The 13,957-nt window shown below is 47.1% G+C and overlaps 1 long non-coding RNA gene across 1 annotated transcript; it reads left to right on the plus strand.

Moving 5' to 3' along the window:
- Positions 1-627: 627 nt before the first annotated feature.
- On the plus strand, positions 628-12,348 carry LOC109310775. The gene is made up of 3 exons (XR_002101307.1): positions 628-836; positions 8,330-8,335; positions 12,338-12,348. It is a non-coding gene; the product is annotated as an uncharacterized LOC109310775 (long non-coding RNA).
- Positions 12,349-13,957: the final 1,609 nt, after the last annotated feature.

Raw genomic sequence — 13,957 nt, forward strand, 5'->3', positions numbered from 1 at the left:
ATCAGCAAACTTGGACAGCATGCTTTCCACCCCCTCATCCAAGTCACTGATGAAGATGTTAAACAGTGCAGGCCTGAGGACTGAGTCCTGGGGTACCCCACTGCTCACATCTCGCCAGGTTGAGTACGACCTGTCCACCACCACTCTCTGGGTGCGCCCCATCAGCCAATTTTTTACCCATTCAACTGTGCAGGCATCAATACCACAGTCGCTTAATTTATTGATGAGGAGATGGGGTGAGAGACAGCATCCAAGGCCTTCTTAAAGTCTAGAAAGACTACGTCCATGGTGACACCATCATCCAAGGATTTAGTTACTGGGTCATAAAAGGCAACCAGGTTGGTCAGGCAGGACCTGCCTTTGATGAACCCATGCTGATTGCCTGAGCATGATCTCCCCTGCTGCCCCCCACAGATGTGCTTCTTGATGATTCTCTCCAAGATCTTCCCAAGCACCAAGGTGAAGCTTATAGGCCTATAGTTACCTGGGTCCTCCCTCCTCCCTTTCTTGAAAATTGGGACCACATTAGCCGGTTTCCAATCCTCTGGCACCTAGCCAGATGACCATGAACGCTCATACAGCCGGGCCAAGGTCTCTGCCAATCATATGGTGCATGATTAATGCACCATATAAGGAATGCTTGGCACAAAGCCACAGGATTGGACAATTTGGGATGAGAGAAGTTACAAAAGTGATGGAGAAACAAAGGAATATGTGTGTTTTGTGTTGCCACCCTGGCGAGACAGGAGCAACCTTGAACTTCTTGTTTGAACAAGGAATCCAGAAACCAACATCCCACACACCCAGCAGAGGATCTGAGGCTGGTACCACCTAAGGTTGCTGCTGTAATGCCTGAAGGAACTGCTTGCCAGGTTGTATTGCAAGGAAGAATACTTGTAATAAGATTAGGGTTTACTATTAAAAGTTTACTTGATACCAAATCGGACGAGGGGTCGTCTCAATCGTTGGAGGTCTCTGGTAAAAGGAGTCCTAGATGCAACAGCTGATGCTGCTGCCACCACCCAGGGGCGCCATTCTGGTGTTACTGCTAAATCACCACCCTGCTTATGCCACCTTAGTTTGACTACTGCCCATGCTGAGGGCAGATCCCACTAGGAAAAGTGGTTTAGAAGAGAACGTTAGCTCTCAGGAAGCCAGAATACTAATTCCAGCTCTGCTGTAGCTGTGGACAAGGCACTTTCCCTCTTTGCCTGAGTTATTTCTTGTCTATTTAGATTTTAAGCTCTTCAAGGAAGGGGCTATCTTCACTGTATGGCCAGCATAATGGGGCCCTTGCCCTGGACTAGATGACAGTGTCAACCTGGAAAGATGTGTACAGTGGAGTCCTTCAGGGCTCAGTTCTGGGGCCGGTGATGTTCAACATCTTCATCGATGATCTGCTTGAGGGGGTGGGAAGCACTCTGTCCAAATTCGCGGATGACACAAAAATATGGGGTTAAGCTAACACCCTGGAGAGGAGGAACCAGATCCAGGCTGACCTTGACAGGTTGGGGAAGTGAGCAGAGAGCAACAGGATGCAAGTCAATAAGGACAAGTACAAGATGCTGCATCTAAGGAGAAAAATCTTCCATCATACCTATAGGCTGGGTGGTGATCTTCTCAGCACCACTGAGGCAGAAAGAGATCTCGGAGTCACTATTGACTCCAGGATGAACATGAGTCATCAACGTGATTCATAGATTCATAGATGTAGGGTTGGAAGGGACCTTGTAGATCTTCTAATCCAACTCCCTGCCCTGGGCAGGAGAGAAAACTGGACTCAAATGACCCCAGCCAGGTAAATGTCAAGCCTCCTCTTAAAGACCCCCAAGGTAGGAGCTATCACTATTTCCCTTGGAAGTTGGTTCCAGATCCTAGCCACCCTGACTGTGAAGTAGTGCCTCCTGATGTCTAGTCTAAACCTACTCTCTAGCAACTTACAGCCGTTATTCCTAGTTACTCCGGGAGGTGCTCAGGGGAACAAGGTCTCTCCCAAACCCTGTTGGTCCCCCCCTAGTAAGTTTATAGATGGCCACCAGGTCCCCCCTCAGCCTTTTCTTGCAAAAGCTGAACAGGTTAAGGTCCCGTAGCCTCTCTTTATAGGGTCTTCCCTGCTGTCCCTGGATCATCTGAGTGGCCCTCCTTTGGACCCTCTCAGTGCTGTCCACATCACTCCTGAAGTGCAGCGCCCAGAACTGGATGCAGTACTCCAACTGTGGCCTGACCAGCGTCACATAGAGGGGGAGGATCACCTCCTTGGCCCTGCTTGCGGTGCATGTGTGGATGCAGGAGAAGGTACAGTTAACCCTACTGACTGTGTTCTCGCATTGTCAGCCCATGTTGATCTTGGAGTCAATAATGACTCCAAGATCTCTTTCTGCCACCATGCTTTTGAGAAGGGAGTTCCCCAGCCTATAGGTCTGCTGCTGGTTCCTACTGCCTAAGTGCAGCACCCTGCACTTGTTAGTATTGAATCCCATCCTATTTTCATTTGCCCACCCCTGTAACCTGTCCAGGTCCCACTGTAATCTGTCTTTCCCTTCTAGCATGCCCACCTCACCCCAAATCTTGGTGTCATCTGCAAATTTAAACAGGCTGCTCTTCACCCTGTTGTCCAAGTCGCTAATGAAGAAATCGAACAGCGCAGGCCCAAGGACCGAGCCCTGGGGGACCCCGCTGCCCACTTCCCTCCAGGTTGAAAATGACCCATCCACCACCACTCTCTGAGTACAATCCCTCAGCCAATTTGCAGTCCATCTGACTGTGTAGGCATCAATGCCACAGTCACCTAGCTTTTCAGCACCACTGACAACCATGCACCAAGAGCATGCAGCCCCTGCCAGTTCCCTTGATGAAGTAGTCAGCAGAGCCAATTGCATCTTGTCATGCATCTGGAAGTGCTTCACAAACAGGTCCAGGAAGGTGATTCTCCCTCTGTACGTGGCATTGGTCAGGCTGCAGCTGGAGTTCTGTGTCCAGTTCTGGACACCGCAGTTCAAGCAGGATGCGGACAACCTGGAGAGGGTCCAAAGAAGAGCCATTCATCTGATTGGAGGCCTGCAGGAAAGGCCTTATGAGAAAAGGCTAAGGGACCTTAACCTCTTCAGCCTCTCCAAGAGAAGACTGAAATGGGATGTTGTGGCAGTGTACAAATTCATAAGGGGAGAGCAACGTAACAGTATTTAGCTGATTAGCCACTATCTACGGAGGTGATGATCTGTTTACCAGGGCACCTCCTAGAACAACAAGGAACAATGGCCATAAGCTATTGGACAGTAGGTTTAGACTGGATATTAGAAAAAAACTCTTCATGGTCAGGGTTGCCAGGATCTGGAATGGGTTTCCAAGGGAGGTGGCGCTTGCCGCATCCTTGGCAGTCTTCAAGAGGAGACTGGATAGGCACCTGGCTGGGATCACATGATCACAGGTTTGGTGACCCTTTTCTTGCCTGCTAGGGGCAGGGGGTCAGACTAGATGGCCCACTGAGGTCCCTCTCGACCCTGGAATCTATGAATCCATGAATCTATATCTGAAGATGGACTTTTTGTTGTCCTTTATTCCTGTACCCAATTTGAGTTCTGTTTCGGTCTTAGCTTACCTAGTTTGCTCCTTACAGGTGTGGGCCAGTGCTGAATAATCCTCCTTGGTGATGTTTCCTGACTTTCAACCCATATAGGCTTCTCTTTTCAGATACAGGAGGTCCATGAGTCCCCTATTTAGCCAAGAGGGTCACCCAGCCCTTTTGCTACTTTTCTTATGGTCTGGGATGGATTTCCCTTGTGCTTCAGGGATCACGTCCTTAAGGAGAGACCACTCATTATGGAGTCAATTAGATCATGGTTTCTCAGGGCCTTGGCAACCGGTCTCCTGAGCTTATGAAGGTCAGCTTTCCTAAAAGCAAGGATTACTGCATTGCTGACTGATTTGCCAGCTTTGTGATGGATCGAGCAAGTGATCAGCTCATGATAACTGTCTCTCAACTTCCCTTTGATTCTCAGGTCGCTCACTGGATCATCTCCTTTGGACAGTATCAGATCCAGGGGTGCCTTACCTCTTGTTGGCCTGTAGACTTCTTGAGACAAATAGAGTTCGTCAATGCAGGTGACAGAGCTACGTCATTGATCAGATTTGGCAGAGTGCTTCTCCTAGGAGATGTCAGGGTAGTTGAAGTTACCCATGACAACCATGCACCAAGAGCATGCAGCCTCTGCCAGTTCCCTTGTGAATTCTTGGTTGAGATCATCCTCTTGGTTAGGAGGTTTATAGTAGACTCCTACCATTATATCCCCTTCACCATGTTCCCCCTGAAATCTGACCCAGATGGTCTTGAGTCACCTTTCTTGGGTGGTAAACTCCACTTGTAGGGAAGTGTACTGCTCCTTGACATGGAGAGCTACACCCCTGCCCTTTCTAGCAATACGACCCCTCCTGTACAAGGTATAGCCATCAATACCTGTGGTCCAGTCATAGGTACAGTCCCACCAGGTTTCTGTTATTCCTATGAGATCATATTGGTTTTTGCTTAGCAGGAGGGCCAGTTCCTCCTGTTTGTTCCCCCGGCTCCTGGCATTTGTGTACAGGCAAGTAAGCCTGCCATCAGAGGTCCTTGGCTTCCCAGCACTCCTAGAAGTGTCCTGTCCCTGGGGTAGGAGTGAATTTCCTTGGGAGTTCACTTGTGTCCCTTGTTCTGCATGACTAACTGATTCTGCAGTTGATGCTTGGTGGGCTTGCACTGGTGGTTGTCTGCCCATCCCCAGGCAAGCTTAGTTTAAAATCCTGTTGAGTAGGTCAGCCATTATGGCTGAGAAGAGCTTCTTTCCCACTGGGGTGAGGTGGAGACCATCCCTTCCCAACAGACTGATGCCTCCACCTCTGAAGAGCAGACTACCGTCAAAGAAGCTGAAGCCTTCATGATGGCACCAGCACCACAGTCTTCTATTGATTTTGTCAATTGACTTCACCTACTAACACCATACAGGAAGGGGGAATCAAAATAAATGTCAAGATTGAGTGCAATGGGCAGTTTGGATGCTTGTGCTGGCTCAGAGTAACGGGAGGGATAGGACTGGAGACTCTTACTGGAAATTCCCTGGGACAGCAAAGGAAATGTGGAAAATGTCCATGGAAAAGTAAGGAAGGTTTAGGATAAATTGTCATAGGGTAGCTGTGGCCAAACAGTAGCTGGAGCTCTGATAATTGAATGTGCACATTGAGCTAGATTCCCCACTACCCTGCACTTTAGATGCGCATACCTATAGCCATTCCCATGCCCATTGCTCTGGCTCAGATGGCCATGTCTGAACCAGAGCAATGGGCATGTGAATGGCTACAGTTGTGATCAGTCAGCCTTTTCTGCTTATTGATGATGAGCAGATGAGAGCACAACAGATTGAGGGAACAGAGTCAGGCTAAATGTAACAAGTCTGAACTTCCCCCATCCTGGGGAAGGTTTTATTGGCATCTTGAGCAAAAGCACATAAGGAAAGTAGAGAAAATCCCATTAAAGATTACTTGGACAAGGTGGATATTTTCTAATCAGCAGGGCCTGGTGAGATTTATCCTTAAGTACCTAAGGAATTGGCTGAGATAATCTCAGAGCCATTGACTGTTACCTTTGAGAATGTATGAAAGTTACATGAAGTACCAGAAGGCTGGGAAAAGGCATATTCAGTGTGGACCTTTAAAAAGGGAAGAAAGGAAAACCCAGGAATAGAAAAAAGGAACATACACTGGACAAGTGTAAGTAGCAGTCCTAGGAAGTGATTCTTCTGCTCTATTCAGTGCTGATGAAGCCTCAAGTGGAGTATTGTGTCCAGTGCACTTTCAGAAATATCAGAGGATCATTGGAAAGTAGGGCTTGAAGGGACCTCACAAAGTCATCTAGTTCAGCTCCAAGACTGTTAATCAGTGTGTGGAATCGTCATCAGGGTCCCATTAATTTGTACACAAAACACTTTGGTTAATTCATCATGTCATGTGTTAAAGAACAATTATTCATTTCCTAATGTATGTAAATATGAAATCACAATAGAATTTGATCCAGATAATCAGCTGGCTTGAAAAGAACTGACCTATGTTCTTCACCGCATTTGTCAAGGCATCCAATCCTTGCAAAGCACTAGATACTCTTCAGTTTATCTGGGCTCAACAAGGCATAGAAGATCAGTGATGATCAGATATGGGGTTTTTGCCTTCCTCTGTAGCAAGGGGCATGGCTCTCTTGAATCTATATTAACTATCTTTTGTAGGCTGTTGTTGAAGCAGGATGTTGGTTGCTATTGTCCCCCTGCTTTACCTGTAGCAGGTTAGAGTGTTAAGTCTTGTCTTGTGTCAGGGTTGATGGTAGTTTTACTAAGAGGTTAAATTATGGATTTGTATAGGGTCGTTTGGATAAGGATGATACTGCCTCAGGCAGGGGTTTGGATGACCTATATAGGTCCCTTCCAGTCTTACTTCTCTATGGTTCTATGATCACTCAATCCATTTTGCAAAATTATATTATTTTTTGATGGTGGATGGATGTAGTAATGCAGACTGATTATTTTACTTCACCATAATATTGTCATTCTTATGCAGTGAGCACTCAGAATTTTTGTAGTAAGAAGTTGTACATTAAGCATAATCATATAGTTCTCATATAGTGAGCCACAGTGCATACAATTTGCGCTCGGAATTTTTGTAATCTTTTTTATTATAAGTATCAAAAAATCATAGATTCATAGGTTGTTAGGGGCTGGAAGGGACCTAGTAGATCATCAGGTCCAGTTCCCCTGCAGTAGGCAGGAGAAGACAACTGAGGTCAAGTGACCCCAGCAAGGTGACTATCCAGTCTCCTTTTTTTAAGATTTCCAGGGTAGGTAATTGCACACTGCTGGAGGAAATTTATTCCACAGTCTGGACACCATGACTGTGAAGGAGTTTTTCCTGGAAATGATCCTGAAGCAGACTTCCAGGAATTTGTATCCATGGTTCCTGGTCTTCCCCAGGGGTGCCTTGGTGAACAGCTGTTCACTGAGTTCTTGATGTACTCCCCTGATGTAGCGATAAGCCACTACCAAGTCTCCTCTCAGCCTTCTCTTCTGTAGGCTGAAGATGCCCAAGTTCCTCAGCCTCTCCTCATATGGCTTGTCTTGCAAGTCCCTGATCAGATGGATGGTTCTTCTTTGGACCCCCTCAAGTTTTTCCACACCCTTGTTGAAGTGCAGCGCCCAAGAACTGGACGCAGTACTCCAGCTGTGGTCTCACCAGTGCAGAGTACAGTGGGAGTATCACTTTTCATAAGATGCAACAGTTAATGCATGCCAGCATGCTGGCCACAGCATCGCACTACTGGCTCATGTCCATGTCATGGTCGATCACTACCCCTAGGTCCCTTTCAATGCAAGCCATCACAAAGGCCCCCTTCATGGTGCTAGTCAAATTGTCACCACCGAGCCTGTAGGTATGTTGGGGATTGTTTGCCCCCAGATGGAGCACCTTATACTTCTCAGTGTTGAAATTCATCTGGTTCTGGTCCGCCCAACTCTCCAGCCTGTCCAGGTCTGCCTGTATCTGCAACCTATCTTCTGGCATGACCACACTCCCCCATACTTTACTTCCTTTACTTTTCATATTGCATGCAAATTATATTCCACAGAAATCTGTAAAGGGCTAACAACTACTAATTAGTCACTCCTGCATCATTAGTCTTCATTCCCAATCCCTTTAAGTGATGAATTGATTGTTTTTTGGATTTTTTTTTTACTGTATATCCAGAAGGAGTTTGAAGCATTCAGTAATGAGGTATGGTTTGAGTGCTTGATGAAAAAATGGGTTAGTAGAAGTCCTGCATATCCATTCAGGATCTGAAAATCCATCTCCTTGTACCTACCTCACAATAGCATACAGGACAAAAAGCATCAGTAGAATAACTCTTGAAGAGGAACCTGTAATTGTTTCTCACCTTCCCATGTGACCTGTATGCAGCTGTAGAAGCAGCAGTCACCACTATGTGTGGTTTCAGTAAGAATCTAGGAAGAAAGAAGCAGCCTTTTTCTAATGGTCCTGGAGCTTTGGCTCAGAACAGGTCACCATTGACCATTACAGTCCACTCCGAGGTGAGAGGGACACTAGCCTATATCAGCTGCTGAGAGGAAACAGGTGGATGGAAAGCTTGGGAGCTGAGTGACTATTGCCCAAAAGCCATCACAAAGGTAAGATGGTGGTGAACCAGTAGAAGAGTGCTTCAGTGTGATTGTATGCAGGTGCCACTGCTCTGCAACATGCCTAATGGCTTCTGAATTGAGGACTTTTTATCCACCCCCGACTAAATCTGGATTTTGGGAATTAGAATGCAGTTCTTTTAGTTATTGCCAACCAGGTAACCCATTTTGAAGGCGGATTTTGGGATGAGCTAGGGCAGAATAAGGTTCATTTGCATGCGTCTGTTATGTCACCCTAACCTAGAACTCCTCCCACAGCTGTCCCACAGTGCATTACTTCAAACCAAATTGACCTGTTCAAGCTGATCAAGACACTGCCAACTCTGTCAGACAGTAGTGCTGCTCACAGCCTACCTGCCCCACTGTACCTATGCATCTGTTTCAGCTATCAAGGCCGTGTGCTGTCAAAAACCTAGGTTTGAATCCTCAGTTCTGTCATTCGTGTGACCAGCTTTGGTATGCTGCACTGAGGAAGGATGGAGCTTGCACTGCAGTGCCTTCTCCCAGGAGCTGCCAGTATATATGGCACTTAGGCAAAGTGCCTGCATTTAGTGTTTTCTTCCACATCACTCCACTGATGTGGTAATTAAAGCAAGTTCACAGTGAAATGGATAGGGATTATGGTATTTCTTTTCACCTACACCTACAGACACAGGGCCACTAAACTGAGTTGTGTAACTGCCTGCCACCAACAGGTTCCACCTCAGTGCACTGGATCCCAGAGAGGCTCGTTGCCACCTGACATCTTGTGTTTGTCACCAGTTCCATCCCAGAATCCCCTAAGAAGCAAACTCCTCCATTACCTCTCGTGCCAGGATTTGTTAAAGGCTTGTGGCAGGAAAAAGTTGTTGGTTCCATCTGTTGTGTGCACAGAGGGTAGGACTGAGCCATGTCCCCCTCCCCACCCCACCCCACCCCACCCATGTCTTGCATGGATGACTGGGCCTCATGCAAGTTTGCATGAGATTGCCATTGCTGGTTATGATGTAGAGGGGTATGGCAGGACTGCAGGACATCTCAGGAAAGGAGTGCTGGGGAGAAGAGTGAGGGGCAGCACTGACATCTAGTGGCTCTTGTAATGGTCTGAACAAATGCAACCAAATGCACAGCCCCACTCTGCAGTGTGCAAGCCCAAGTCACTGTGGTAGGACTCAGGTCCTGAGAGCTTGTTAATTCAGAGCAATCAAGGGCAGGGCATGTAAATGATAACTTTACTGATCACGTCTATGCTGGGTGGGAATCCACAAAGCACTGTAACAGTAACTACTTCTCTGAGCTCCTAAGCATAAACTGGGCTCCATTTAAACTTGGGGCTGGATTCTGCAGAAGTCTGTCTGGAGTCAGGGCAGCAAGCTAGGTACCCCAAGCTGGCCCTGGTTACCAGTTACAAACAGGCAGGAAAGGCTCATGCAGGTAAGCATCAGCCCTTTCCGTTCAGATTTGCTACTGCTTCATTTATCAGTTTCCTCTATATGACCTTATCTATTGAAATCTCAATTTGGGTCAGCTCCACTGACTTGTCCCTAGGGTGAGGGATCTCTCTAACATCTTCCACAGTGAAGACAGATGAAAATACATTTAGTTTCTCACTAATCATCCTATCATCCTTTAGTGCCCCCTTTACACGCTGATCATCCAAAGGCCCAGTCGACTCCATCAGGTCTTCAGCTTTTGATGCCTTTAAAGAAACATTTTATCACTATGTTTTGTGTCTCTAGCAAGTTTCTCCTCCTTCTTTCTTAGTTCTTATTACAGTTTTACATTTGACTTGCCAGAGTTTATGCTCTTGGAAGTCAAATCCTAATGAGGGGAAGAAATACACTTACTGAAAGCAGCCTCTTTTTTCTACTTATTGCCTCTGCAACTCTGTTATTAAACTATGCTGGCTTTCTTTTGGCCATTTTCCACTTTTTAAAAAAAAAAAAAAAATTTGAGGTATGCATTTGGTGTTCCTAAGCAGTTCCCATGCTGTTTGCATATTCTTCAGCTCCTTGAGAGTCTTGTAGTGGGGTCCAGGTTAGCTGGCCCTGCTAGGCATAAATCAGTCCTTAAACCATTTTTCCCTCTCCCTTAACTTGGTCCCAGCAACACAGACTTTAAAGCCCTGGGTTAATCTGCACCACAGAGCTAAGCAGAAAATATAAAACAATCCAAAACAAACCCCCACAAGCACAGGTTAGTTTTCACCCTGTAACCTTCCTTCATTCATGGAAGAGCCCACAATACCATTTCCCTCTCCAAATCTTCCTCCCCTTGCATCCTCTTCCTGTTCCTTTATTCCAGGTCAGCCAGTCAATTTCCCCTCATTATTGGCTGATTGCTCAAGCCAGCTGATGCCCCTTTAGGTGGGTAGCTTGTTACCAGCTGGCTAATTGATTCAGGCTACAAGCTGGCAGCCTGTTAGAGGCCCCTTTTAACTTCTAAGTATCTTCCTCATTTTGGCGTAGTCTTCATATTTAAGGTTAAACTACTGTGGTAGATTTTCTGCTTGTCTCCCCTCCTACATGGATGTCAAACCTAATTGCATTGTGGTCACCATTGCAGAGCAACTCAGGAACACTTACCCTTTACACCAAATCCTGTGTACTTAGGACTAGGTCACGAATGGCCTTTCCTCTCATAGCTTCCAGGACTAACTGCTCTAGCAAGCAGTCTTTTATCACTTCAAGAAATATGGTCTCTGCATCTTGGCCTGATGGTATACTGACCCAGTCTATCTGTGAATAGTTGAAGTCACCCATTATAATTGTGTTTTCTCCTGTCACAGCACCTCTCATCTTCCTTAGCATGTCTAACTCACTGTTGCCATCCTGGTCTGGGAGTCGACAATATATCCCCAGATGTACTCTTTTTCCTGTTGAAACCCAGAATATCTATCCAGAGATTGTATGGTACCTCTCTTATCAGCTGACAAGTCTGCCCTGTTTGATTCCATGGAGTCTTTGATGTAGGATGCCACTCCCCCTTCAGGTATTTGCTTGTGCTCATCTTTTCTATGTTTCTTATTCCCATTTTTTAGTTTCACCCCTACAGAGTATGTCAATCTGAACTGTGTGCTGTTCCACTTCTGCCCGCTTCGCCTCTATTTTTGGTTTAAAAGCTGCTCTACCACCTATTAATATTACATGCCAGCAGTTTTGTATCATTTTGACTCAGGTGGAGACCATCCCTCCTGTACAGGCTCCCCCTGTTCCAAAAGGTCTCCCAGTTCTTCATAAACCTTAACCCTTCTTTCCTACAGCTGCAGATTGAGACTCTGGAGCTCTGCCTGTATAACTGGTCCTGTACAGGGCACTGGAAACATTTCAGAGAATATTACCATGGAGGTCCTCGATTTCAACCTCCTACCTAATATCTTAAATTTAGCTTCCAAGACCTTTGGTACCCTTATTCACAACACTGGTACCCTTGTGGACTACAAGCACAGGCTTCTCCCCAGCCCTCCCTAGCAGCCTGTCCACACATCTTGTGAGGTCTGCTACCCTTGCATCTAGCAGGCAAGTCACCATACAATCCTTTTGGATGTCACAAAGCCAGCTATCTATTAGGGTGTGTGAAATTTCACCAGCTGTTTCATTTTGAAGCTGTTTCAACATGTTTTGAGCTTGAAACAGCAAAATCAAAACAAAACAAAAGCCTTCAAAACAGCTTCAAAATGAAATGAGGGCACTCGAAATGTTTCAAAAGTTTTGAAACGTTTTGCATTTCGAATCCAGGTTTACTTGGCTTCAGCGCTGGTCCCAGGTGACAGCAGCAACCTCCTGTCATCCGGTATGCAGATCTGGGGGCCCGCACCCCCAGGAGGGCTGCAAAGCTGTGCTGGACTCCTTCCGGGGGTGCAAGCCTCTAGATCTGCACTGGATGACAGGAGGCTGCTGCTACCACCTGGGACAGACAGCAACAGCAATCTTCCCCAGCACTGGGTGCGGGCTGTGCCCAGTGCCGGTCCCAGGTAGCAGCAGCAGCCTCCTCTCATCCAGTGCACAGATGTGGGGGCCCGCAGCCCCAGGAGGAGTCTGGCACAGCCCTGCAGCCATTCTGCATTATAGCCTATGGGTGAAACGTCGAAATGTGTCAAAATAGCAAAACCATTTCAACAAAACGAAACAGGACAGTGCTTTGAAACGCAATGACAGAAAGAAACACTGTCCCTTTGAAACAGCGGTCAAAATGAAACAATACTATCTATGGCTGCTTACAAATGTGGAACAACAAAAAAATAAACAATCCCCCCCACCGTTTTACTTTCAGCTTGGCACACCCCTCGCACTGAGCACAGCACATGCCTAGAAGAGGCATCGTATCAGTTTGCCCTGGCTCACTCAGCATCTGTATAGGTGATGTGCTTCAGCAGGGCTTTTGGGTGCTTTTATCTAATAGTTGATTCAATCAACTATTAGAGAGAAGTGCCAGGAAGCTCTGCTGAAGTGCATGATCCATACAGATGCTGGGTGAACTGAGTCAAACTGATGCAGTTCCTCCTTTAGTAAAGCACTGTTTTTCCCCCCATGTCTGTCAGCAACCTATGTGCCTAATAATTGATTCACCCACTACTGCCACTTGCCTCCTCCTATCCTGTGGGGTTCCTGCCCTTGGAGGAGTATCCTTGGTACAAAAGGACTTTGTAACATCAGTTGGAAGGTGGGTCCCATCTAAGGCACAGGCAATGCATAGGAGGGGCATATGCCCCCCTGCCCCGACAGATCCACCACCATTGCTGGAGGTGTCTGCGGGAGCTTACCAGCTCCACCCCCACTGCTGCTGACAAGGGCAGTGCCTGCGGGAACTCGCCAGCTCTGGCCCCACTGCCAGCAGAGCCTGCAGGAGCTCACCAGCTCTGCCACCGTTGCCAATGCTGATGGCAGCACCTGTGGGTGCCCCCCAGACTCGGGAGGCACCAGTCACCTATGATCCAAAGGGTAGTTTCCCTCCTTCCCAGCTTGATATCCTTCATCACCAAGATTCTCATCCTCTTCAGCAGCATGGGAGCTGCTACAATTGCTGTGGGTCTGCTCTACAATGTCCATGAAAGCCTCATTTATAGAAATGTTGTAAGTTCCATTCTACTTTGTTTCTGCAGCTCTCCCTGTTTTCAGCATTGACTGGACAGCTTTCCCTCAGCAAGATCATGAACTGCTGAGCTCAGAGAAAGGCTCCAGCTTGCTTTCAGAGTAGGATGCCTATGCAGATTCTTCACACTCCAGCAAGAGAGACATCTGCAGCCTCAGGATGCTTCTGTCTTCCATAACAGGAGCTGGCACACCTCAGTGATTTTGTTTCCTACCCGAAATGGAGGCAGGGAGGAAGAGAGACATTCAGTACCAAGCCAAATGAATTCCCTTCCAGCAAAGGCACAGCTGGGCAGTTCTGCACCCAGGGCAGTGTCAATGCACACAGCAACATAGAATCATAGAATCACAGAAGTCGGGTTGGAAGGGACCTTGTAGATCTTCAAGTCCGACCCCCTGCCTGGGCAGGAGAAAAAACTGAGCTCAAATGATCGCAGCTAGGTAGGCATCAAGCCTCCTCTTAAAGACCCCCAGGGTAGGAGCCAGCACCACTTCCCTTGGAAGCTGGTTCCAGATCCTAGCCACCCTGACAGTGAAGTAGTTCTTACAGATGTCTAATCTAAAGCTACTCTCCAACAACTTATGGCCGTTATTCCTTGTCATGCCAGGGGGCACTAGGGGAAACAAGGTCTCCCCCAAACCCTTCTGGTCCCCACTAGTGAGTTTATAGACGGTCACCAGGTCCCC

Source organism: Crocodylus porosus, unplaced genomic scaffold, assembly GCF_001723895.1.
Source record: "Crocodylus porosus isolate Cpor-Errol unplaced genomic scaffold, CroPor_comp1, whole genome shotgun sequence".
In the NCBI taxonomy this organism is placed as follows: domain Eukaryota; kingdom Metazoa; phylum Chordata; order Crocodylia; family Crocodylidae; genus Crocodylus; species Crocodylus porosus.